This window comes from Equus przewalskii, chromosome 1, assembly GCF_037783145.1.
Source record: "Equus przewalskii isolate Varuska chromosome 1, EquPr2, whole genome shotgun sequence".
Classification (NCBI taxonomy): domain Eukaryota; kingdom Metazoa; phylum Chordata; class Mammalia; order Perissodactyla; family Equidae; genus Equus; species Equus przewalskii.
In genome coordinates, this window is record NC_091831.1 from 68,062,893 (window position 1) to 68,089,070 (window position 26,178).

A 26,178-nucleotide genomic window follows, 5' to 3' on the forward strand; every position below is an offset into this window, starting at 1 on the left:
GAGAAACATTTAATATAGCAATCCTTTATTTTGCAACAAAATACTAAAAGCATTTTTTTAATTGCAGGTTTACTTCTTTCAGCCACTGGCTTATATCTGCTTCAAGAAACGCAAGGATCACCCCTTTTCCATTTAATTATCACCGTCCTCTACTCCCTTTCCCCAAATAAGCTCCAAGATAGTTTGCAAGTCACCTTGCTCACTACAGTCCTTAAGGTTCCTAATTTCACATCTATCAGCAAGACCTAGCCCTGCAGCAAAACCAGATGAGGGGCAGAGCGAGCTGGCAGGCAACTCTCTTGTCCCATGGCCACGTTGGGGGGCCAGATGGAGGGGCACGTGACCTAGCCTCCTATGGGTTTTCCTGGGTTTCAAGGAGGTTCGATGCACAACCAGGAAGTCTGCCCCACCATAGGGTCTCCAGGACCAGCCTAACAGTCAGGTCTCCAAGGAAAGGAGTCAGGTGCGTTCTTTCTCTAGAAGTGAATCTATAGTTCTTGGGTCAGAGGTCCTGGTGTCTCCCATCTCTGTCCCTTCTGGGGTTGTAAAAACCAGCTCAGAAGATGGTTACCCCTGGGACCCCACATCTGAAGCAGCCGAGTCCCTGCCTTCTTATCTCTCTGGGACTCGCCCTCCGGCTTTCCACTCCCATTAGAACAGAGAATGGGGGGGGGGGGGGGGTCGGGAGAGGGCGTGGGCCCAGCTCCTCTGCGGCTTCTGCCCTGATCCACCCAGAGTTCCTCCTCCTCTCAACCTAGGTCCTCAGTTCCCCAATCCCCGCAGCTTCCATCCTAATCCAGTTTGCTGCTTCACTAGTGGCCCACAAAATGCATTAACGTGGTTTAGCCATCCTTAGCCCAGCTCAACTCTGAACACATGGTGCTTTCGCTGAGACTTCCAAACCTGTCTGAGTGTAAATTCCAGACACTCAGTCTGCAGAGGGTCCCCAGCGAGGCCCTGCAGGCAGGAGTTCCCTACTCTGGGAGGAGACAGGGTCAGCTAAGGCCCCGTCATGCTCCAGACACAGCCTGACCATGCAGTGAACCTCAAAGTGCCTCTATGTCAAACTGGTGCTCCCTGAGGCACCCCACACAATAGTGGAGTAAAACACAGGTTTCCAGATGCCCCACAGCCCGGTTCCCAGCACAGTGAGTCCTCTGCATAAGTTAATGCACAGTCGCATCCAGAAACAAGCTTTTAAATCAGTGCTTTCTACCAGACCCTGTGGTAAGTGCTTTTCTGAAGCCTCTTAATTTACTTCACAAGGAAAGCAACGGTGGCCCTGTGCTCTGTGCTGACATTAGCTACATGGATGGCCAGATTACATAAAAGGGAGTACAGCTCCGGTTAGGGAGCTAAGATGTTCATTTGACAACTGGGGCAGTGGAGTGGGGTGGTTGAAGGAATTTCTCAAAACCCTAAAACCTGAAGGAATTAAGAGATGTTTCGCTTACAGAAGGAAGATCTGGGTGGTAGTAGAAGGTAGTATGAGAGTGCTTTTCAAATATTCAGGAGATTTTCACATGCAAAAGATATTAGGACCAGAAAGTTCCACAGTGGTAGATATCAGCTAACTGGAAGCTTCAGAGACAGAGAGGACTTTAGGAGCCAGCTACCCTGACTCTGGATTTTACAAATATGAAAACTGAGGCCATACAGATCGTTCTGCATGGTTCAGATGATATCTTGAGGCTGCAGGCCTGCCTGTTCAGAGTATTCCAGCAGGAGGGTGACGCCCGTCCTCAGGGAGGCAACAGAGGAAAAGCCTGGGCTGGGGACCATCTGTGGTCGCTTTCAAATCTAATACTCTTGATGCTAAGTGAATGACAGAAGGGAGGAAACTTTTTAGTCCCAGGGCATCTAGCCAGTCCTGAAGGACACTTGGGTATACTGTCTCCTCTTGAAAGATATGGATTTGTGGATTTTCTCCCCAAACAGCACATAGGCTATAGGATAGGAAAGAAAAAAGTATTAAGAAATAGAAAAATTCACAGCATATCTGCAGTCAGAATTCAGCTTTAAATTCTGGCAATATAATCTATTTTGAGCATGAGACAAGTCTGCTAATTCCTAATGAGCCAGATTAGAAACAGACTACAAACGAACAGCAAACTCATCACAAAATTATGAGGGCCCAAAATACATGGCATTCCTTATGCACCGCTAACAGTGGCATGCGGCTACAGAGTGAGACGGTGTCATGGTCTTCAGGAAGAAAGGGCCTGCAGAAGTATCACTGATCATCCAGAAAATCCTCTCCACTGACTCCAAATATCCAGGACATGCCAGGTGGAGCTGCTCGGAAAGACATCAAGACACGAGAAGCCCGGACGGTTGGGGAAAGTACAAGGTGCTTTGGTGCTAAAAGGTGCTGACTTGGATTTGGGAAGCCAGAGGTTCGGGAAGGCCATCCTGAGCTAGGCCCTTTGAGGTACGTGGAAGAGTGCGCCAGCAGAGGGAAGAAGGAATTCTGGGAGAAGGGGAGACCGGAAGGGTCTGAAAGAAAGATGCTTCCCAGGCAAAGTTTATGTACTCTGACCATTCAAGCGAGACACACCCCAGAAAAGAGCAAAGTCCTCCATAAATGTCCTTAGCAAATTCCGTTCTCTATTTTAAGACAGTGTCTGCTTTTCTTTCTCCTTTACCTCCCTACCCAAGAAGTGGTGGCTCTCTGGAGACAAAGCAGAGACTAGTGGTTCCAATCCCAGTACACAGGAGCCCAGTGGGGATCTCTATTTAACAAATGGGAAGGCAGATCCCTGGTCCACGCCCTCCACCTGAGGGGCACTCTGGGGAAGAGCAGAGCACGAGCCAATTCCCAGTGACCAGGGTCATCATGAGAGCCACTGCAATCAACAGTGTCAGCACGTTCGACTGACTCTATCAATGCGGCACAATCACAGGCTCTCAGAACCCACTGTTCCCTATAACTCCCCACACACCCTCAAGCACACATGCATTTACAACTACCTGCATGTGGGGAGTGGGGAGTGAGAGAGCAGCCCTAACAAGAGGCTGGCATAGGAAAGCGGCAGCAATCACATAGGACAGATGGCCTCAGAAGGGCAGGGAGGGTGCAAAGTCGCAGCCAAGTTGCACTGTCGAGCTGCACTGTTGCCTTTGGGGCCTGCATAGTCCCCGCCCCCAAAGGCAACAAAATGGGCTCAGAGACCACCCTGTAACCATCAAGCTTCTGATGAGAAACTAGTGAAGGAAAAGAAACATTGCATCTGAGGTAAACGGTCCAGTCCTATCCATTCTTGTTCCCCCACTGCAGCCCACAGGGGCCGCTAGGGGTTGGTGACTCCTCCAAGGGCACTGAAGGCCACAGTGCACTGCTTTCAGGGTGGGACCATAAGGACATCTTCGCCTGCAAAGATGCTCTGGATTACACACCACTGAAGCAATCCTGTGGTAGCAAGGAATGAGTTACAATGCAGTAATTCACACCAGGAAAAAGGCCCTGCCCCCGCCACAGCAGGGCAGGGCATAGAAAACAAACAGCACTGATGAATGAAATGTACAACGGGAGCACACTGCCAGGATGATTAAGGCACACAGGAGGTGCTCCAATATATCTGATTCTTTTTAAAAGCAACCTTTCATGATGAGGTTTTTTTTGGTGAGGAAGACTCATCCTGAGCTAACATCCATTGCCAATCTTCCTCTTTTTTTCTGCTTGAGGAAGATTTGCCCTGAGCTAAGATCTGTGCCAATCTTCCTCTATTTTGCATGTGGGATGCCTTGACAGTGTGGCTGATGAGTGGAGCAGATTTGCACCCAGGATCCAAACCTGCAAACCCAGGCTGCCACAGGGGAGTGTGCGGAACTTTAACCACTCGGCCATGGGGGTGGGCCCCCATAATGAATTTTAAATCAAACTATCAAGACAGCTCCCCAAAGGAGGCGAACGGGAAAGCAACAGGAATGAACAAGGAGGGCCAGGCCATCACACGATGCCAGCACAAGGCTCACAGCAGGATTTAGAAGGAGCCCCTGACCCTGTCCCTCTTTCTGAAGGAAGTGCCCCACGGCTCAATGGGAGGGAGCATTTGTTTTATAGATCTTTCTCAGGCTGTAGTGCTGTGAAAATTCCAACATCCACCAGAAAGGTGGGGAAGACTCCCCTGCTCTTCCATCAACCCACTGCAGGAAGAGGAATCCCAGACTGAACAATTAGGCTGTGAGTGCACAGGAATGGCTTGGATCTGGGAACAAACATCAGCCACACCAACCCTCTTCTCCTCACTCCAAGTCCTGAGGGAGACAGCTGTCAAACTCTGCAACCCTGGGCACTACTCACCATGTGCTAGATGTCGTCACCCTGTGGTCTGCCTCAGGAAAGTGTACCACAGAGGCCATATAACCTGCAACCTAACAGCCCAGGCACTCATACAACTCAGACACGTGACTTACTTTAGCCTGCCTGGAGCATGCACTCTGAGGTGCTGTTCTCATTCCTGCTCTTTGGCCCAGGGACACTGACATATTTCTACCCACCGTGGGCCAGGATGGGGGAGGGGCACTCTCCTCCTCACTCCAATCCAATCAGAGCATCAGCATCCATTAGTGCTCAACTGAGGTCCCTTTATAATCTAAATCAAAGAGTCACATGGTTCCTTGTTCTGCAGGCTCCTCGTCCCATTCACACCTACTTCCTCATGGCATCCCAGGGAGCTCCTGAAGCCTGCAGCCAATCTCCCCTCCTGGACAACACCTCTCACCAGGCCCCTCTGTGCACTTTGCAGAGGGGTACCTGTCCACCACAATCTGGACCTGCCCATGCCGCCACTCTAGACCTTGTTCCCACAGCCCACTCACAGCAGGGTTACTGCACTCACCCCTCCCCAGGCACTCCACTCCATGAAGTTCCCCATCTCAAGGTCTCTGCTCAGGCTGTCCCATAAGCTAGGACTGTCCCCTGCCCATCAACCCTGCCAGGAAATACACTCTTACCTGGATAATCCCCCTCATCCTTTAGGTACGGCTCAGGGATCTCTGCTCCAAGAGGCCTTCCAACACCCTCCCTCCCCATCAGTCCATTAGGGGTCCTTCCTCTTTCCCTTTAACACCCCGTGCACCCATCCTCCACCCTCCGGCCCAACCCACCACAGGGCCTCTGCCCAGACCCTGGGCGCTTGGGGAAGCTACCATACCCTACCCTACCCATTACCTGGCATATTTTAGTCACTGAGACATGGAATCGAGGGAAGAAAACACCACAGGGGGAATAAGAACTCTGCAGAAAATCCTTTTTAGAAGGGGTGGGCACACATGTTCCAGTTTTGAAGAAATGATGAATGAAGCATGATGAAAGGGTTTAAAGAGAGCTTAACTTTTCACTTAAACGGAAGGCTGGAATATCACTGTTGGAAAAGCTCTCAGAATTTAATCATCTACCACAAAGCTGCCTGTCATCCTTCACATCCCAATACAATTCTCTCATCGCCTGAAGGCAGCTACCAAACCCCCTCTAAATGCACAGCTCTCTTGCCTATCAAAACCTATGACCTCTGATGAAAAACTCCCACTATCCCTCTATACAACTCTGGATTTTTTTCTATATTGTTGGCATTTCCATAGGTGTGATATTACAAGACACAAAACTTAAGACATCATCTTGCCCGACAGGCTCACAATCCAAACACAGTGAGTGAACCCTTCATCTCTCCTTCGTCAATCTGCCTTTCACTCCAGCCCGGCCTGCGTGACACTCCTCAGGGAGGGTGCCTGGCAAACTATAGAATCTGAAACACAGAGGGGCCTTTCACCAGCTGTTGTTTCTCTCTCCACCCCCCACCGGCTCCACACAACCTCCTTAGCCCCATCTCAGTTGGTGTGATTTGGAGAAAGAGATCCTACATCATAACTGTACAACTAGGCATCCCATTTTCATTTATGAGTGCTCCAATCTGGTACTGACTTCTAACATTTGGCAATCTTCTTTGGAAGTCTATTGAGTTCAAACATTTTACAGCCAAGAACACATAACCAGGCTTGGGAAGCCTTCACATTTAGCAAGAGAAGCCAGCTGGGTGGAGACCAGGTTACGTGACACATCAAGTCCTTCCAACTTCATCAACAAATAAAGCAAAATCTGAAGGTGGGACTATAGTCTGTTTGGTAGAGGAGAACAACGTTCACAATAACAGATGGTGGTGCAGACAAATGTGACCTTCCAGTGTTCGGGTGACTGATTAGAGCAGCTGTGTGGATTAATAACCACACATCTGGGCTCTCTGAAGGAAAGACCATATTGTACTGAATGGACCCTAACTTGCCATGGGGAGACCTGGGCAGGGCTGTTAGGGTAGGTGCAGGCCCGCAATGTCCTCATTTTGGTTGCTGAATTCATGGGAAGGACTCAGGCCAAAAATTAAGTTGGAGGTTCCAAGACCCTAGCCTTTATTTCTCCAAGGACCTGAAGGAATCCAATGTGTTCAGGAACACTGGGAAAGTGCCTTCCAATCTCTCTACCAAGAACTGCCATCTCCTCCCTGAAGTACCCTGAGCCCTGGAACTAACTCCAGGGGCTACACCTCAGCTCCTTCCACACAGCACAACCACGGATTGTTCATGCTCGGGCAGATTTTAGAAGAATTATTAATTAGTTTTTCTTTGACCTTTAATAACATTTACTAACAGTGCCGACAATGGGACATGCCAGCTTGTCACAAGCCCGGTGCAGCCACAGCTTGGGGCAGAAGGGGTCTTTTGGTGGAAGGACAGTTCTTTCAGCAACATTTACCAACAAACAAACATACTACATTCTTAACAGCTGATGTCTCCTCTCCTCCAGTATCTCTGTTTGCAGCAAAATTAAAGAGAAGGAAATAGTAAAATTAACTCCAAGAAAGTACCTATCAATACTTATCCTTAACTAACTTCAGCTAAATCTATGCTGGATAATATTGTTCACGTTGTACAGATGTGACGACAACATCTTTTCTTCTTTTTAAATTTGACCTGGACACGTGATTAGTTTAAGTGCCAGCACAAGTCCGAAGGATAGGGAACGACACCTTTAGCTCACCTACATGTCACCATTTGCTTTAATTACATAGGGCCTACACAGTGCACCAGGTGAATAGAATGACTAAGAACCCAACCACATGGTGTTCTCACCTCTTCAAAGTGCTTGCACGGTGTGGGTCTGGGGTCTGGTTTCTACATCACATCTGCTAAGTGGACAGGTCATTTGCAAAACTGCAGCTGCTGAGAGACTAACAAACAAAAGTTATGACCATGGGGCTAAAGTAGACAAAAGGAAACCCACAACACAATTAAAACATTTGGTTACCTACAATATAGGAGAAGGCATAAGTACACTTGCCGCCTTAAAAATAATACGTATTTTTTCCTTTTCCATGTCAACGAAAAGCCAGAAAACAAAAAAGACCTCCAAGAAATAAAGGAAAGTTCCGTCACCATGTGGGCTCAGGCAGGACAAGATGTACAAAGTGAAAGATGAGACTGAAACACGGGGAGGGGCAGCTCTCAGAGGCACGGAAGGCTCAGCAGTCTGAAGTGAACCGTGTGGGCCACACAGACAGGGGCAGGATCTAGTGTGGCCAGTTATTTTCAGATCCTGGAAGCCACACACCTGTGATGCTGCTGCCCTTCAAAACAGCCCCCTCGGTAGACCTCTGATTTGCCCACAAGGGTGCTATGACTCAAAATACTTGTGGAACTCGTCTCATGGCCTGGCCTCCCAGAGCCAGCATAATTTTCATCCCTTAAGGCATATTTGTTTTTTGGAAATAGCTAATAATCACTCAGAGCTAAGTGTCGTGAACAGGGCAGGTGATCAAGCTTGGGAATTTCATTCTTGGTCAGAAATTCACAGTGGGTCTCAAACAGTAAGTGTGCTTTTCTCATATGGTTCATAAACTAGCTGTGACAGTAATGTCAAAGGCAGAGCTCCAACAATGTTCTGAACAGTGACAGTGTCAGTAAATTAAGTGGGTAGCCTCCATTCAAACCAACACCTTTGAAAATCACCCCTTCCCTGAAGGCACACTTTCTGATAAGTCTATCAAATCCTGCCTTGTGACTTTATAGCTGCCCTGATATATCACTACTGCGCATCCCAACTCAATGTAACCCCAAATGAGCTATTATGAATGAGAGGACACTGGGCCCTTCAACAGCTAATCAAGAAGATCACCACAACCCTGCAGAGACGTTAGCATTAGAAGGGTACATGCCAACACCCAGAGCGTGCAGACTCAAGTGTGCATTACACACGTGACAGATATACATATATACACACACCACAGACTTACAGCTCATCCCAAATCATCCTTAGTGGGTTTTTTTTTTAAGGTTGGCACCCTGAGCTAACAAATGTTGCCAATCTTTTTTTTTCCCTGCTTTTTCTCCCCAAATCTCCCTGGTACATAGTTGTATGTTGTAGTTGTGGGTCCTTCTAGTTGTGGCATGTGGGACGCTGCCTCAACGTGGCCTGATGAGCGGTGCCATGTCCGCGCCCAGGATTCAAACCGGTGAAACCCTGGGCCGCTGAAGCAGAGCGTGGGAACTTAACCTCTCGGCCACGGGAGTGGGTTTATCCTAAATACAGATAATAAATTCAACGTTAATAATAGCTGAGAGCTTTAAAATCCTCTGGAGGAAAACACACACACAGCACCACCTTTCACATCATTTCACACTGACTGGTCAACTGTGGTTTTCTGGTCCCTCTATCCCTGAAAGAAAAAAATTGCATTAAAGAGGTACAAAGAAGAAACATAAGATAAAGTGCAAACACAAACATTAACATAGGACTTGCCCGGAACACTCGCCTCCTGACACACAACTTGGAAAGTTGTGGGCTCCTCAAGAAGGTTGGGCAGAGGCAGGAGCAGTGAACAGGCACTGTGCTGGGGACCTCAAGGCCTGGGGTGCGGATTCTTTAAACCTTGATCTAACGTAAAATGAACAGTTTCAAGGGAGAGTGATGCCACTTTCTTTTCCAACCAACTATGAATGAGTTGGTCCACCAGCCCCTAGTCAATATACCTGAGAGAAGCACCAACTGCCAACTGGCACTTGTGGGGCAAAGGTTTACAAGAAAAATGGCATCTGCCACATCCCGGCAACCAGGCTGTTTATAAGAGGCAGTACTGCTCAAGAGTTAGGGTGAATATTAGAATCAGAGAGACCTGGGCTCAAATTCTAAATCCCTCCTCCACCCTTCCAACTGTGTGACCTCTGCAAGTTGCTTATCCTTTCAATGTCCCCCTTTCGGGAGCTGTACAAAACAGGCTGTACGATAGCTCGTGTCCTCCCAGAGCGGTCAGGACTGAATCTGTGGACCGCTAATGCGCTCAGTGCAATGCCTAGGACACAGCCAGCTCCTTCCTTAGGATGAAGTCAACAAATTATCCCAACATAACCCTCCTCCGAGGGGCACAGACAGCACTAACTGGTTCTAAAGGTGATACCATCCATCTTCAAGAGGACCAAGATGAAGGAGGATATCCGCCCAGAACTAAGATACTGCTGTTCTCCTACAATAAAAATAAAGCCTTGCAAAATGCACGCTGGCCTAAACCTCTCTTCTTCAATCCCCACCTTGAGTACAGCCATGTGTCGCTTAACAACAGGGACACGTTCAGAGAAATGCGTTGTTAGGTGATTTAGTCATTGTGTGAACATCATAGAGTGTACTTAGACCTAGACAGTATAGCCTACTACACACCTAGGCTATATGGTACTAATCTTATAGGACAACTGTTATACGTGGTCCATTATTGACTGAAACATCACCATGCGGCAAATGACTGTATTCAGAAACAGTGCTAGAGCTCTCCTTATCAACAATGTAGCCAATCAGAAAACTGATGGCAAGGAGAGATCCAGGGAATGAAAGAAGGACTGAGGCAGAAGCAGAAGAGAGGAGGGAAAGTCAAGAAAATGAAGAGGTGAGGACAGAAAGAAAAACAGAGTTGTTTGTTCATGTCTGAAAACCCTGCTGCTGCTTCTCCCAGCGCTAGGAGCTGCTTCTCCAGGGTGGTCCAGGAACCTATCACATCCTCACAGGCCTCTGCCAGCACATGGCATGCACGTGGAAAACCAACGCTCTAGCAGAAAAGAGGCAAGAGCTGGAAGCGGACATCCAGATCCAGGGAGGGTAAAAGGAAGTGGCTCCATCCAATGTGGACAGTGGCTCCAGCTCACTGCTATATGATCACCCCTACATACAGGACAGGACAGAAGGGCCACATGCTTGGCATGATGCAGTATCACAGAGGAGCACCTGGTATGTCTCCATTCTCAGGGAGGCTTTCGAGATATCTGGAGAAAGATGAGAGGTCCTAAACCAAGGTGAAACAATTCCTAGCCAGGAGTCCACATCTAAGTTTGCCTATGAGCCACTCAGCCTCTCAAACAGTTAAGGGAGTAACTGGAAATATTATTTTAACCACAGGATGGAAGCTGAGACTTGGTCATGTCTGGCCACATGTGATGACCTGGGGCCGTGAGCACTGGGAAGAAATTTACTGGAGTGTGTGTGTGTATGTGTGCATGTGTGTGAAAGGTTTCTCTCCCAGGTAGCCTGGGGAAGACAGGAGCATTGACTACTGAGTCCTGTGAATGGAAGGGCAGAAAGGAAGCTGAAGGAGCATTTCCATGTCTAGCTCTGAGCCATAAGGGCCTAAATGGAGGTGTCCAGCTAGCACAGGAACACCAGAGGGGAGTAGCACATGGGCTCCATTTGAACATGGAACATAGTGTTCCACAAAGCAAAGACTCCGGGAATGTACTTCAGGATTGAGGCACCAGGAGGGTTTGCAGCTTGGCAGCTCCAGGAGACACACCCTTGGCAGGGACCTCATCGTTCTCAGGAAAAGTCCTGGAGAGGGCTGATAAGGGCGAGGGTGACATCCACAAGGCAGGCCAAAATGTATCAACGTCGAAAGGCTGTTCCTGAGCAGCCCCCCTAGGACCACTAGAACCAAATGGATGGGACTCTGGGAAGAGACAGGGGTTCCATTACTATATAACCTCATTATAATATTGGCAGGGGGTGCGGGAGAAACTCAGGTTAGCCTTCAGAAACCCCTTGCAAACCTGATGAAGTTTTAGTCAACAAGTGTTTGCACTCAGATGACCTATTCTGGGAACTAAGAATCCAAAGATGAACTAACTAGACACTGACCCTTGGACACTTACATCTTAGGTAAGGGGAAGGACCATGCGGGTGACAGATAATTGCGATATATGGTGGCAATGCTTGTAGAAGTATCAGCCAGGTGCTAACAGGGCACAGGGGAGGAGCAGGAATAGTCAGCTGCCTCGGGGCCCAGAGAGTGCCTGCAAACATCACTTTCTAATCAAAGGAACCAAGGCTCTGTGGGAAAGTGGCTGATTCCAGGTCTGGGGCAGGAAATGCACAACATGACTCCCCAGACTTGTCATACCAGATAGGAAGAAAGTGATCAAAGGCTATCAGGATCACACCAAAAGGACCCAGAAGGCACCTAAAGAAGCTCTGACAGACCCAAGCTAGGATAATTTGAACATTAGTAAGATATTAACTGTCATAAACTTGAACACAAATGTTTAAATCTGTGAGTTCATGATGATACAAAACCAAACAAAACAAACGAAACACCCTATTTGGTCACCACTGACTGAAAACTGACAAATAAAAGGGAAAGAATCAAGAGGTGCGTCATCCTTCCCACATGGGCGGTACCACAGGTAAGCAGACAGTGGATAGGGAAGCGTCTCCTCTACAGAAGTTTTCTAGCAAGGAAATTAAAGATGGTGGACGGAATGAGAATGCCCCAGTGCTGGGACCCCAGATCTAGGAGAACCAGGCGTGCAGCAGCCACAGCTGCTGACATCACAGGGAGACGGGCCCCAATCCAGTGGGCACCTGAGTAAACAACATCACCCACGAGGCGGGTCACTGTGCCTACCCCCCCAAAAAACAAAAGTCAAAATCAAACCTGAATCTGGTTCTGCTTCTAGAGCTAACTTCCAACTTGCAGGAAATAAAGAGCACAGAGGAATTTGTTCAACCACACACGGGGGAGATGCAATCAGCAAAATCAGACTAGAAAACTGCAGGGCAAAATCCGGTTCCCTTAACAAAAAGCTGCAAAAGCAAACTAACAAAACCACAAAAACGAGACAGGGATAAAAGAGGAAGTTTTGGTAATATGAAGGAGTTTGGTCATTTTTTAAGGTATGACTTACGGTACTACGAGTTTTTTTAAGAGTCCAGTGATACACACTAAAATATTTACAGATACAAAAATGATTTCTGAGGTGCTTGAGAGGGCACATGGAGGGGGCAAGACTGACCACAGGCCATCAAGCTGAGACTCTGATGGTGACCGGGGCAGGGTGAAGGTTGTGTGGCCTTCCTAACACTATTGCCTACCAGGTACACCTGAACTTCTCTGTAAGATTTTTCTTTTTAAAAATCAGTCTGGGGGCCGGCCCTGTGGCCGAGTGGTTAAGTTCATGCGCTCCGCTGCAGGCGGCCCACTGTTTCGTCGTTTCGAATCCTTGGCGAGGACATGGTACCGCTCATCGAGCCACGCTGAGGCAGCATCCCACATGTCACAACTAGAAGGACCCACAACTAAGAAGATACAACTATGTACCGGGGGGCTTTGGGGAGAAAAAGGAAAAAAATAAAAACTTAAAAAAAAAAATCAGTCTGGACTGAGAGCAAGGGCCTCCTGGAAGAGGTGAGATCCAAATCAAGTCTTGCAGGATAAGAACTGCAAGGCTGGGATGGCATTCCCACAGAGCTGGCATGAACAAAGGCTCAGAGGTGAGCAGGAGCTTACTGGCCAGTCTGCTGTGGTCCCAATGTGTTTGTCCCCAATTCACAGGTTGAATCCTAACACCCAAGGTGATGGCTTTACAAGGTGGGTTCTCTGGGAAGTGTCATGAGGGTGGAGCCATCACAAGGGAATCAGTACCCTTATAAAAGAGAGCTCCCTCACCCCTTGCACCATGTGTGGACACAGTGAGAAAGTGGTCATCTGTGACCTGGAAGAGGGACCTCTCAGAACCTGACCATGCTGGCACCCTGATCTCAGCCTTCAAGCCTCTAGAACTGTGAGAAGTTAATTTTGTTGTTTACTCAGTCTTGTATTTTTTATAGGAGCCCAAACGGACTAAGACTCAGTCCTTACAGGGCAAAAGGGAGAACAGCTGAGGCTGGAGAGCTGGGAAAGGCCTTTCCTCCCGAGCATCAAGCGGGAACTCTGTGATGGGGAGCCTGGTCATATTTGTGATTGAATCACTGCAGGTCACTCTGGTGACCCCGCAGATGGTGGCACAGAAGGGGACGATAACACGGGGGATCACCCTGCATATTCAAAATGGTGAAGCAGCACACAAGCATCCACACTACAAATTTCCCACAGAGACCAGAGGTCAATCCAATGTTCTGGATTAGACACAAAAAGTAAGTCAAGGTCATGCGTCCCGGGTCAGCTCATCATGTCCACCCCAGCAGGCCAGTCACTGCGTCAGATCCAGGACTGACCAGGTCAATAGAATCCCACTGACTCAGTCAGCCCAACCCTATTTTCAGTGTTCATATTATTACAGTGCCTAGTTTAGCTCAATCACCCTACTCTAGGCAAGAAATCCCTCCTACCTCACTACCACTTAACAATAATTCTTCCAAAGATATAGAGGAAGTAACATGGAAAATGTCTGCCAATTTATTATCCTCAAATACCTTCCTGAATTTCACAAAGGACGATTCACTTGGGAAAATTCCTTCACAAGTGACAGTTTGAAGCTACCAGGTGACAGCAGAGAAAGGAGAGGATGACTAAACCTCTCACTAAAATGAGGTGTGAAAACATCAGGAAACTAAACTGAAAACCTGATATTCAATGTGGTCAAAAAGGAATCACTGCGGTCCATTTCCAGAAATCTCAGATTACCAAGGACACGGTTAAGTGGGTGGGAACCTCCAATTCCAACTGAAGCCAGCTCTGAACTGAAAGGAAATACATGTTGAAACTGGCTTCCCTTAAAATGAGACTCTGACCCTCGAGGCCTGTAACCCACGGCTTTCATTCCTGTCATGTCAAGTGCTGCATGGAGATGGAGGCCTTCGCCCACTGCCTCACCCTGTGCACCAGACACACAGCACGCGTTGACATTAGTCTACAAAAAAGAAACTCAGTGACTTGCCCTTGGCCATAGTGATGAGTCACAGTGGCACCGGGAAGAGAGGCCTCCCACCTCCCAAATCAGTGCTCCAGCCCACAAATCCAGCAGCACCAGGGCCCTCTTCCCCTAAAAGCACCTTCACAGGGAACATGACCTCTTATCTAATCAGGCACAAATAAGGTTACATCACTCCCTGGGCTCTGAGGGCAACAAGAAGAGTGTCTGAAATCCCAATGCTCTCTGCACTGGGGAGAGTCTGAACAGGCACCATCAGCCATAAGACACGTAGCTCCTAAAGGCCCTCTCAGCAATGATCCCTCCCCTCCAGTCTTAAGCACCTTGTACAGGACTGTCATTTCACCTTTGCTCAGCTCTTGCCGCAAGATGGTCTTGAGCTGTTCTGTACAGGCTTCTTGTCCTTGAGGGAGGGTCATGGCTTCTAGCCCTTTCACATCCCCACACACCCCCTTCTCCAGCACCGGAACCCAATAATGGCTTCCTGGCGAGAGCGGCTGCACCCTTTGGCTCCAGGTACAGCCTGGACACAAAGCCAGGCAAACCGGGTTGCTGAATGAAGGAGGAAAGAAGAAAAGAGGAAGAAACTAGTACAAAGACCACCAACCCTACAAGAAGAGAACAAAGCTCACCCTTCTCACCAGCCCCCCTCTCCAAGCCTGACTGGCTCAGTCCGGAGTAGAGCTCTGGACATCATCACAGTTCTGACTAGTCCAGGCCATTCCATGGTCTAACTCAGGGCTCTCTCCTCCCACCAGACACTGCTCAGGCACGGGGATCTCCTTGCAGGCAGCCTTTAAAAGAAGAGACTCAAAACCCTGTGCAGGCAAGTGCTGTGCGGTCTGTACAGCAGGTGCCACCCGAGCAGGGTGGGTGCAGAGCACCTCATCAGGCTAGAATGCACTGGAAGGAAGCCCCGCGCACGCTCACAAGCCGTGCAGGGAAGGGCAGCAGGAAGATGCCGCAACACCCAAGCAGTCTCTCCTGCGCCCCTCCCTGTGCCCAGCCATCGGTGAAGGCCAGAGTGGCAGAGCCTGGAACAAAACCCAGGACGGAGTGCCATCACCCAGGTATTTCATAGCGTCATGAAGACATTCTGTTTTCCTGGGAAAGGTACTTCCTCAGTGTGAGCTCTTGTCCTGGCTGACAGCCCCAAAGCAGACGCAGCCAGATCTGGACCTCCAAGTGCGACCTGCTCCCTGAGTAAGCCCACAGAAGACAACGTGCCACGCAGGAACCCCAATGGTACAACTACGCCTCCTCCCACTCTGCCCCTCTTCTCCCCTTCACAACCCTCACACCCACAAACCAGAGGAAAGGGTCATGCTGAAACCATTTGGAAAAGGACAGATGACAGCTCAGCTCGGAAAGAGTGGCTAGCAGTGGGCTCTGCAGCAGACTGTGCACAACCTGGGCACCTGTGCTGCCACTTCCCTCCTTCATCTCCACCTGTATCCCGTCAACTCAGGCCAGGGGACCCTCTCTGACAGAGACGGAAACAAAATGCCTTCTGATCCTTCAGACTCCAGGCCAACAAAATCAAGCTACATGCTTCAGACACATGCTTTAAACGCAGGTGCTCCTAGCACCTCTGGAGGCATTGCTTCCTTTCTTTAAGAAGTCCCCCACGCTATACTCACAGGCTGCACTGCCATAAATCCCGCCAGATGCACCAGTAGTGAGCACGCAAGCTAAGCCAAGCCAATCGGTTCCTCCAAGGAGGTGCAGGCTCAGTCTAGGCTGGGAGGCTGAACCCAGGACCAGTAGATGTGGGAGTCCCGAAGCAGAGAAACTACCGTGCGCAGGGAGAGGATGGAGAAGCCGCCAGGCCTGGAGGAGAGCAGAGCTGGGACCTGGTGTGGCCACGGGGTCCGGGCTGTGATCCAGTCCATGGTCTGGGCTGTTTCCAGGTCCCCGGTCTCACGTGGCCTTCCGAGGCCAGCCAGCCTCTCTGCTCTCAGTAACAGGAGATGCCCCACATCCCCACAATAAATTCCCTTCTCCGCTCAAGCTGGCCTGCAGGAGGCCGCTTTTACCTGTAACCAAGAGGATCTTTTCAAAGAAGATACTTTAAAAATCAAAGACCAGAAGGAAGCTGCTGGTATGTAAATCAGGTGGCCCCCTCTCAGGTAACACAGGAAAAGAGCAAAAAACATGTCGCACCCAGATTTCAGGTCCTAAGCTCTAGATTCTGTATTCAGGATATTTTTCTCTTTCCTCAATCAGACAATCTTCCAGTTTTGATGTTGCATCAATTTCCTGAGTGAAACAGTTTTCATTTTAAGAAACTCTGGTTCCAGGCAACCTGACAATTAATTTAATGTCACAAGCTAATCACTGTGAGAGGCATAACAGCAAACTCGTTTCCAATCAACTGCTGGCCCTGGGATTTAAAAGAGTGAAAGTCAGAAGTTCAAACTTTGAAACAATCCCTGATGATTTCAGCTGGCAAAAGACAGCCTACCCGGGTTCCTGCCCGTGAGGGTGGTGTACTTTCTCAGGACGCCTCTGAACCCCGACAGCATGGTCAGTGGGAAAGACTCACCTGGGAACATACATGCGTAGATGCGTGCGTGCACACACACACACATGCACACACATAAACACATATTCCCACAAGTAAGGAGTGACCAATACCTTCAACTCCTCCATTAGCAGCTTCTGCCTGGTAGTGGTGCTTCCTGCATTTAGAGAGAAGACCATGAATCTTTCCCCAAAGTCCTATGGTCTGCCAGTAACTTGCCCAAGAAAACTACATACTGCAGCCTCTCCGGTCCTCCAGGAAGGTCAGGCTGATATCCAAGCCCCTCTCAACTCATACTCAATGCATCTGCATTCCCAGTCTCACTATAACCAGAAAAGTCCCTAGAAAAATCTGCTGGAGACCAAAAAAAAAACCAAAACAGAAAAGCACAGCTGAGAAGGACCCTCAGGGCTCAGGCACAGAACAAGTCTAGAAACCAAATAAATAATGTAACAGCAGCAGCAGCAAGCAGTGTATCACATTATTTCTGTGCACAGCACACCATTCTAGGTGCTTCCGTTACTTTCACTCATTTAATCCTCACACTGCGTAAGTGGGGGAACTGAGTGGCAAAGGTCAAGCACCCCGCCTATGATAGGGCTGGGGCCCCATCCCCAGGAGCCTGCTTCAGCCACTCCATGTCCTGCCCTCGTGCAGGGCGCCCTGGCCCTGGCCCCCAGGGTTCATGACGGCCCAGTGACTCAGATAAGAACAGTCCAGAAAATTCTCTGTTCTAGCCTTAGAGCATGCATAGAGCAGACACAGAGATCCTTTTTTACCCATAAAATGTCCCTACTGCACAGGAAAAACACAAATGAGGTGGTGAACAGGCAGTCACAGAACTTAAAAACCACCAAAGCATTTTTTAAAATAAACTATAAGCCAGATAGAACCAGAGGGACCACTCAACTTAAAAGTCATTGGAATCAATACTTTCAAATCTCCAGTCAGGTTCTCGGTGGCTTTCATCGTCACCCGGCGCTGGCAATCTGAGCAGGAGGTCGGGGCCTGGGGGGTTGGAGGAGAGTCAGGTACTGAGCTCTACCCAGAACACCATCGCCCCTCGTGCCTGCCCTGGAGGGCAGGGCAATGGGGGCTTGGGGCACATGTTGCACATGTGGTTCTGATCTGCATCTCTGAATCCCACTGCAGGACACAGAAACCAACCTTGAACTATAGCTACCCATGTCCAAAAAGAGGTGAACACTGAGCACACCTGTGAGATGAATCCATCTGACCTTCTGACCTCCGGGTCTCTGCCTGCTTACTGGAGGTATCCTCCCTAAGAGCACTCCTACCCCACCACCCTGCACCCCAGGCCGACCCTGGGCCTCCCATCTTTCTTTCCCGGTTCACCCTGGCTCCAGTGTCAGGCCATGCTTCATAAACTTCCTCCACTCCCATACACTCCCTCAAGACCTTCTGGAACTGCCCACTCGGGTGGCCAACTCCAGGTCTTCTGCAACCAGCCAGCCCTACTCTCCTCTTCCTCTCCAAAGCACACCCTCTCGCACTCCAATCCCAACATCATTCAACCTCCGAGGCCCCTCCTCCCGTGAGAGCCATACCTCCCTACCCGTTCTCACCGCCAGCCTCTGTGAGCAGCACAGGTTATCCACTCCAGAGGCCACCTGCCACACTGGGCACAGAGAGGTTCCCTGATGACTCATCTCTCTCACATTAAATGGGCGAAATGGTCCATGTGGTCAAATTGTCTCCACTAGTGCCAGATTGGGTTTGGGAGCCAAGCACCAAAGATTCAAAGTTTAACCCTCACTGTGCTCCTTAGGACAATGTCCTTTGCATCAAATGTCATCAATGGACAAAGGGTAGTCAATGGAGGCATGGGGCAGAGTTTTCAACATCCCAGTCAGGGCACTCATGGCTGGAAGAAATCTCTCTCACCAGCTCTCTGAAACCAACTCCCAGTCTGTAGTTAACATTTTGACCTTTCCCATGGAGTTCCTGCTGTTTCCAGGCAGTCTCCCACATCCACTCACCATCTCTTGCCACATCCAGGGGAGTGGGAGCACCTACAGACCACCCACTGTGGGTGTGGGCTACTTTTCCATGGACTCCAACTTCATATCTGTGAAGCAGTAAAATTCTCTAATATCTTCTGCCAGCTGAAAAACACTTGCCTGCCAGATGCACTGTGCTAGGCACGGGGGGGCTCTGAGGGGGAGAGGAAGGCCCCCCAACGCCCAGCACTGCTGCTAGGCTCCTCTCATCCTGTGCGTAGGTGGGGAGAGGTCATCAGGGGAAGAAATGGGTCTTTACACAGGAAAACAGGAAGTAAACAGGATGTAGGTAGCAAGGGTCCTCCTGACTCTTCTTGGGTTCTCCAGGGTCTAGGACTCTAGGGGTCTGGAAGCTTCAGGCGCTTGGGGGGGGGGGGGCAGATTGTCAAGAAAAACAGCTAACATTCACTGTGCTTGGTTAGTACCAGCATTGAGCTAACAAGACTTTGCGTGCATCATATGCAGCAGGTGTCTATACTTCCCTCCCTTCACAAGTAAGGAACCGAAGTTTGGACAGATGGAATGGACCGTGGAAAGGTGGCAAAGGTGGCCTTGAGCATGGCAGGTCAGACTCCAAGTCCACTGGTGAGCAAGACAGCCGCCACCCCACGGAAGAAGGAGGCAGGGCCCCCGTGAGCCAGCCCACCAACTGCAAGAAGGGGGTGAGAAGTGGTTAGCTCATCTTGCTGCATAGCCCTTTGTCAAAATATCTGGAAGGGCTCCAGCTGTGTTAGAAGAATTTGAAGCAAGAGATGCATGCCCGTGTCTGGGCAAGAGAATTCTACGGGAATTTCTAGAGTTCTCCCACCCCCAGGGCAGTGTAAAGGTGGCAGTGACTGAGAGGGGCCACTGGGGGGGCATGAACCTGGAAGGACCATTTGGGGCTTCCTACCCCACCTGCCCAAGCCCACAGGGAAGCTGCCCCTCCACATGCCAACCTTAAAGACCAGAGCCTCATTTTACTGAGAGACAAGGTTATCTTTGCCTTATAATTCTCAGAGTAGAAAATAAACAGGTGAACAACTATGCCGGGGGAAAGTAACCAAATACTATGTGAGAAACAGAAAAAAGCTCTGACAGCAACAGAAGGGTGATTTATTTTACAGCAATGCTTCTTCACCTTGGCTGCTGATGCCTGTCCCTTGCCTCCCCAAGAGATTCTGATGTAAGTGAGGGCTGCCCGGGCATCAGGCCTTCCGTCGAAGAAGCCTCTGGGTTTTCTGTTGCCAAAGTCACTCCTTGTTCCTCGGGGGTAAATGTGGCCTTAGCACATTGTACACTTCTCTTGCATGTCCCACAGGGCCTAGCACAGTCTTTTAATAAAACAGGTTGGTTTCTGATGAATCTTGATGATTGATCTGCCAATCAAATGCACATCCCTAAAGGGAAGAGTTATCTTTTAATAAGTGGAGTCCGTTTATATTTCTATCACTAACCATTTAGTGTCAAACCTGAACAGCTTCCACCTGCCCCATTTCACCAGTGTTCTAAATGCCAGTAGGTCTAAACTTTACAGATGTTGGAATTTCATAATTTTGCAGCCACAGTCTTGGCCTAAATGATAATCAAGCCAAGCCACGATACATACGTGGAAACCAGCCCCAGCTGGGCCAGAGAATCCATGAGCAGCCCCTGATGGATGGCCCCAAGGCATCAGCGGTCCAAGATACAGACACACGTCACAGAGGGACTGACCATGCAAATCCCTGCACATGGCAAGGTTGCCTTCCACAGTGCTGGTGGCCCTATTCCTGCTGACCTCTCATAGGTCCCTGCCACACCTCCACAGGGAGCATGCAGGGGCCCATGCATGGCTGCTGCTGCCCACCTGCTCTTCCTCCCACTGCCTGCTTAGCATTCAGAAGTAGAGAGAACACCTGGGCGTGCTTAGGCACCAGTCAGCTCACCCTGGATTCTAAAGCATCTGGCAAAAATTTACCCCTTCTAAGAAAACCTCCTTAAGCAACTAGATCCCATTCACAGGACTTCTGTAGCCGCCTCTCTTAAGGGAGACACTTATCTTAAGGGAGTGCTTTTAAATGCCAGGGAAGGCCCATCAGTGGAGTGCGAAATCAGTTCAGTGGGTTGAATCCTCACATTTTCTCATGAGACAGAAAAAACAGGATTGACAGTGCATCTAGAAAGGATAAGGATGGATGGACAGATTCCACCTTCAAAAGAATTAGAAAAACTCTTCCTAGAATATCTTTATTTTGAGCTTATGCCTATGTTTGATTAGATGGCTCTTTCAGGACTGTCCCCACTGCTCCATGGACAAACAAGCTCCTGCGGCTCAGAGTGAGAGTCCCGGGGGCAATGAGCTTGCCTTCTGCTGCTGGATTTACCCTAACCTGGTATCCTGTCTTACGCAAGCCAGTGAACCAGATGAATGTGTTGGTTCAAACCTCAGCAACACTCAGCAACACCAACTGCAGCACTTCACAGTTTACACTGGTTAACACCCATCTGTCTGCATCTGCATGACACACAGTCTGCCTAAGGCTGCAAAGCCAGCAGGGCAGTGAGTCCAAGACTCACAGCTCCCAAGAAGCAGCCTTGCTCCCAGCCACAGCCCCCTAAGAGACTGCTCAGGCTCTGCTTCTCTCTTCCTTGACCTGTAATTCTGATTTTTTTTTTTTTTTTGGTGAGGAAGATTTGCACTGAGCTAACATCCATTGCCAATCTTCTTCTTCTTTTTGCTTGAGGAAGATTAGCCCTGAGATAACATCCATGCCAATCCTCCTCTATTTTCTATGTGGGAGGCCTCCACAGCACAGCTGATGAGTGGAGCAGGTCTGCACCCAGGATCCAAGCCTGCGAACCTGGGCCACCGAAGCAGAGCGTGTGGAACTTTAACCACTCGGCCATGGGACCAGCCCCCTGTGATTCTGATTTTTAATGTCTCAAGTCTAATGAGATTTTTAGACTCATTAGAACATCTTCTAGGAAGACTTTTTGTTTTAATCATTCACATAAACCACCCTCTAAAATTCCTGCTCCAGTAGCAATATGTAAACCATTTCTAGTCATGGGTAACCCATTTGGAAGTTTAAAGAGCTCTATAATTCTCTTTTCTTTAATCAACAGTTTAAACCATACACACACACACAGTCTGTGAGAAGAAATTACAATTCTTTTTCCTCACTAGAGTCACTTCTCAATCTGTACCAACAGCTGATCCCCTACAAGGATGAAGTAACTACCTGCATTTATCAGTCACTGAGCCATCACCATTCCTACCTCCAACTCTGCAAGTCACCTTGCTACAACGTTGACAATTTTCTATTTCCAGAGCACCCACTCTGCGGGCAGTATGCAAGCTTCTGAAGAGAGGGCCTGGGAGCTGCCTCTCTGGCACTGCAGTCTAGGTTCCAGAACCAGCTTCCTTTGGTTGAATCCTGGGCTCAGGGACTCCTGCATTGCTGTGACACGCCCACAGGTAAGTCTCAAGAATGCCAGGGCTCCTCCACTATATCACTGAAAACACGCAGGTACTGATATTGCCTTTTTCATGGCGTTGTTATAAGGATTAAATGAGGTGATGCACATAAACAGGATGAACTTAGACATTATCATCCAACCTGGAACACTCGTCAGAGTGAAAACGAGCATGCTAATCACCACACAGGGGAAGCAGACGTGACCCAGGACACCAGCACATCCAGTCAACCTGTTGACTGAGGACTCGGCTCGGTGCTTAGCAGGAGTAACTGTTTAAATGAGGGCTGATGACAGGAGAAACCAAAAGTAAGAGGAGTATCAACAAATGTACTCCTGAAAATGTCCAGCCAATAGTAAATGCGTAACCATTATTCATTACCATCTTGCTGCCATCTCAACCTGTAAAGCCTTTGATGTGAAATAAAATGAACAAGGAACAAAGCTAAACACAAAACAAAGCACTGAAGTGACAAGCTCAGGTGGTCAGGTCCAGGGCACTGGTTTCAGTAAACTGCAGGGATGAGGAGCATCAGGTCCCCAGAGATCCACCCGGAGCCACAAGGCCACACCGGCTCCTAGACACAAGCGCTCCACCACCATCTCCACCAGAGCCACTCCTCACACTGGAACCTTTGGGCAGTGGAACACCCTCCCCTGCAGGCAGGGCCAACCTCACACAGAAGAATAAACAGAGATACGTGGGGCATCATGAGATGAGAACACAGAACTCTGCTATCACTCAAAGTCCAGGAAACAGAGCAGATAATGCCTGGAAATTCTGCAGCACATTGCCCTGAGCAAAAAGAGCTGGCAAGCTCCAGTTCACAAAGTCTCCAAGGGGTTAATGTGCAACTATTGCACAAGACTGGCTTCTAAGAAGTCAGGTTCGAAGACTGGACTGACATAAATGAATCATCTTTACGGCATTGGCCACGACTGCTCTTGGGGCACGGAGGAGGGGGCTGAGAATAAAGATGAGTGGGAAGAGGTTGGAGAGATAAAGCGTGTGTGCCAACGGGCACTGGATTCGGTCTCTGCCACTTACCAGTTGTCCATCTTGAACAAGTCATTCAGCCTCTCTCTGGGTGGTGGCCCCCAATATGTAAAATGGGGAGAATCATCCTTATGAGCCAGTAGGACATTAACCCCAAAGCAGAATACAAACACAGTATTAGTCTCCTGTAAAGCCACAGTGTGATGACACTGATGGAAACCCTCATCCATGCTGACCACCACAAGTTATAAAGTACACCAGAAAGAAGATGTTCCCACAGGGGCTTAATTAAGCAAAAGGAACATGGGTCACTGAATCTAAGACACCGTCAACTGCAGGTCGCACCATTAATTTTACATACCACTTAGGAGGAAAAATGCTATCAATTAAACCATGAAACACCATCTATTGTAAGATGCATCCTGATTTCAGAGACGTTAAAATGTGATGGAAAAACGTACATTTTAGAACCAACGACACACAGTATGATAAGGACCCGAGGGGGGCCCTAGAGCTCAGGGTCTGGCCTTGATTGGACAATGTCCAAGCTCAGTTTGAGCCTATTGAGCAGTGGATGTCCAGTGGCAAATGCTCTTCAATAACCCCTAGGAACCTGTATGAATTCTAGACTCCCCGCCCCTCATGGGAGATTCTGAGGCAGTGGATCTGGAATGGGGTCTGGGGACCCTTTTTTCAAAGCTCTTCAGGTGACACATCACACAGGCCCTCCACTCTCAAAGGAATAGATTGGAGAGGGTTCCTGCCTCCCACTGGCCAGTCCTCCCTTGCCCCATCCCACTGCCATGCCCTGGCCTGAGAAACTGCAAAGATGTTTCCATGCCCAATGCCGCACCCTGTGCCACTCAGGGGAAAAAAGCCCAGCTGAGCTAAGAGAAGGGATCTAGCCACACAATGGCCCCCTCTCCCCGCTCTCCCCCAACCTCTGGCACTGGGACACAGCTTTGGTGAAGAATGACTGAGCAGAACTAAAGGTGTGGATCTAAATACACAGTACCATTCTGTGGCCCTCCCACGCTTCCATTCCTGTTGAGTTTCTCTTGCACCTTCCCCCAACTCTGATTCATTTTCTGACTATGCAGTTGCAAACCTCCATTTAGAATGGAGAGAACTGAAAGCATCCTGTGTGGCATTTCCCTAAGTCAGCTGTGACTCAGCTGGCAAAGCCCCAAGTGCCTTTACCATGACGGAAGAAAGCGTCTTCCTTCTGCCCCTCTATTAGCTCAGTGAGCAGCAAAAACCAGTAATAACAGGTCAATCACAGCTCACAGGGGCATGTGCCCGTGCCTCCTGGCATCAAGGGAAAGAGCAGAAATGTAGCCCCTTCCTCCCAGCTCTGCTAATATTATTTACATACTGAAGCAATAGGGGACATGGGTGGAACTCCATGGCCGTGAATTACACATTCCAGGATTTCTGAAGCCTATTAAGAAAGGAGAGTCTAAGTGGTGCAAGCACAAAGCAGCTCCAGCCACCTGTTTCATCCGTTCACCCCCACTCTGCACACCACATTATTTGATGACTCAATGCATCCAACTAGGTAGGGGGTTCTAAAGTTTCCCATTTCTGATGCTAGAGAGCCAGGAGGCTGAGGTTGCAGATTATCAGGCTAAAATTACAGCCATCTGTGAGACTCACCAGCTATTCCACCACGAGAAGAAAGGGATTCCCCAGCCATCTATCTATGCCCAAATCCCCCAGAAGATATGGTTTCAGCTTTTTTTTGATAGTGGTTACATTAAGTTTTGAAGAAAGGAGCAGGAGAGACACTAGGTGAGAGAGCCCTGTGCCAAATAAAGTCCGAGCCCATCTCTCCTGTCTCCCGCAGCACTTCCAGCCCCAGAGCCCACCAGCCCACGCAGGTCCAGCATCCTCACTCCACATCTTTGGAGAGCACAATAAGAAAAGCCTAAGGATGCTCAGGAGTTAGAGGAGAAATGCTGCTCTTTACTGAGCAGGTGCACAATGCATGACTATTATGATGAGTGCACAGTGAGCTCTGGCTGAATCAGTTAGTTAAACTGAATACACGGTTCTTTGGGATAAGCTCTATACCCTGAGTAAGGAATTCTGCCAGAGAAGGTAACTGTCACTCCAAGAGATGCTGAGCAAAAATCAGCAGAAGGTCAGGTAAGAGCAACTCTTGCCAAGTAAATAACTAGTGGAAGGCAAGGAATAAATAACACTCCATGACCTAATCAGGGGTTTGTCTAAACTAGCTAACTAGATTCAGAACTGAGACCAAGATCAGGATTAACTTCAACAGTGCCTACATGATAATTATGTGGTTTTGGTTTTTGGGGGTTTTTCTAAGCCACCCACTTCTCTCCTTAGAGCCACACACAAAATCCTGCAAGAATCTCTCTCCTGGGAGCAGACACTCATCCTTGGAGAGCCCCATTGATACAGAAAGCCTCTGCTGCCCACTGCCATCGGCCCCAAACCAGGCAGGAGGTAAGCTAGCTGGCATTTCTTCCCGACCCTAAGGCTGAAGACAGAAACCTGTGTTCCTGGCTGTCGACGTTTGTCCAGAAAAGGTGGCAGCTGTGGGAAAGCATCTCCACGCTCAACCCTGTTGCCAATTCTTGCTGAATAAAACATAATCACCTTTGCACAAAAGCAGCATAGTCGCCCATGGATACAAAATAAACCAAGGTGAAGACAGTAAAAGCCACACAAAAGTACTCTGACGTGCAAATTGTGACTCCATGAATGTTATTAAAATCTATTAAAGGGGCCCGCCTAGTGGCGCGGTGGTTAAGTGTGAACGTACTGCTTCTCGGTGGCCCGGGGTTCCCCGGTTTGGATACCGGGTGTGGACATGGCACTGCTTGGCAAGCCATGCTGTGGCAGGCGTCCCACATATAAAGTAGAGGAGGATGGGCACGGATCTTAGCTCAGGGCCAGTCTTCCTCAGCAAAAAGAGGATTGGCAGCAGATGTTAGTTCAGGGCTAATCTTCCTCAAAAAAAAAATCTATTAAAGGGATTTTGGACTCGAAATCTA

The 26,178-nt window shown here is 49.0% G+C and overlaps 1 protein-coding gene across 4 annotated transcripts in view; it reads right to left on the reverse strand.

The window, feature by feature from the left end:
* Window positions 1-26,178, reverse strand: part of GALNT2 (polypeptide N-acetylgalactosaminyltransferase 2) — a 198,468-nt gene that overhangs the window by 141,915 nt on the left and 30,375 nt on the right. For 2 of the 4 annotated variants that reach the window (XM_070613811.1, XM_070613803.1), the window contains exon 2: window positions 7,126-7,223. The exons of the other annotated variants lie outside the window; for them this stretch is intronic. The gene's annotated coding sequence lies outside the window, so the exon portion shown is untranslated. The remainder of the gene's footprint in view (window positions 1-7,125; window positions 7,224-26,178) is intronic. 4 annotated transcript variants of the gene reach the window in all.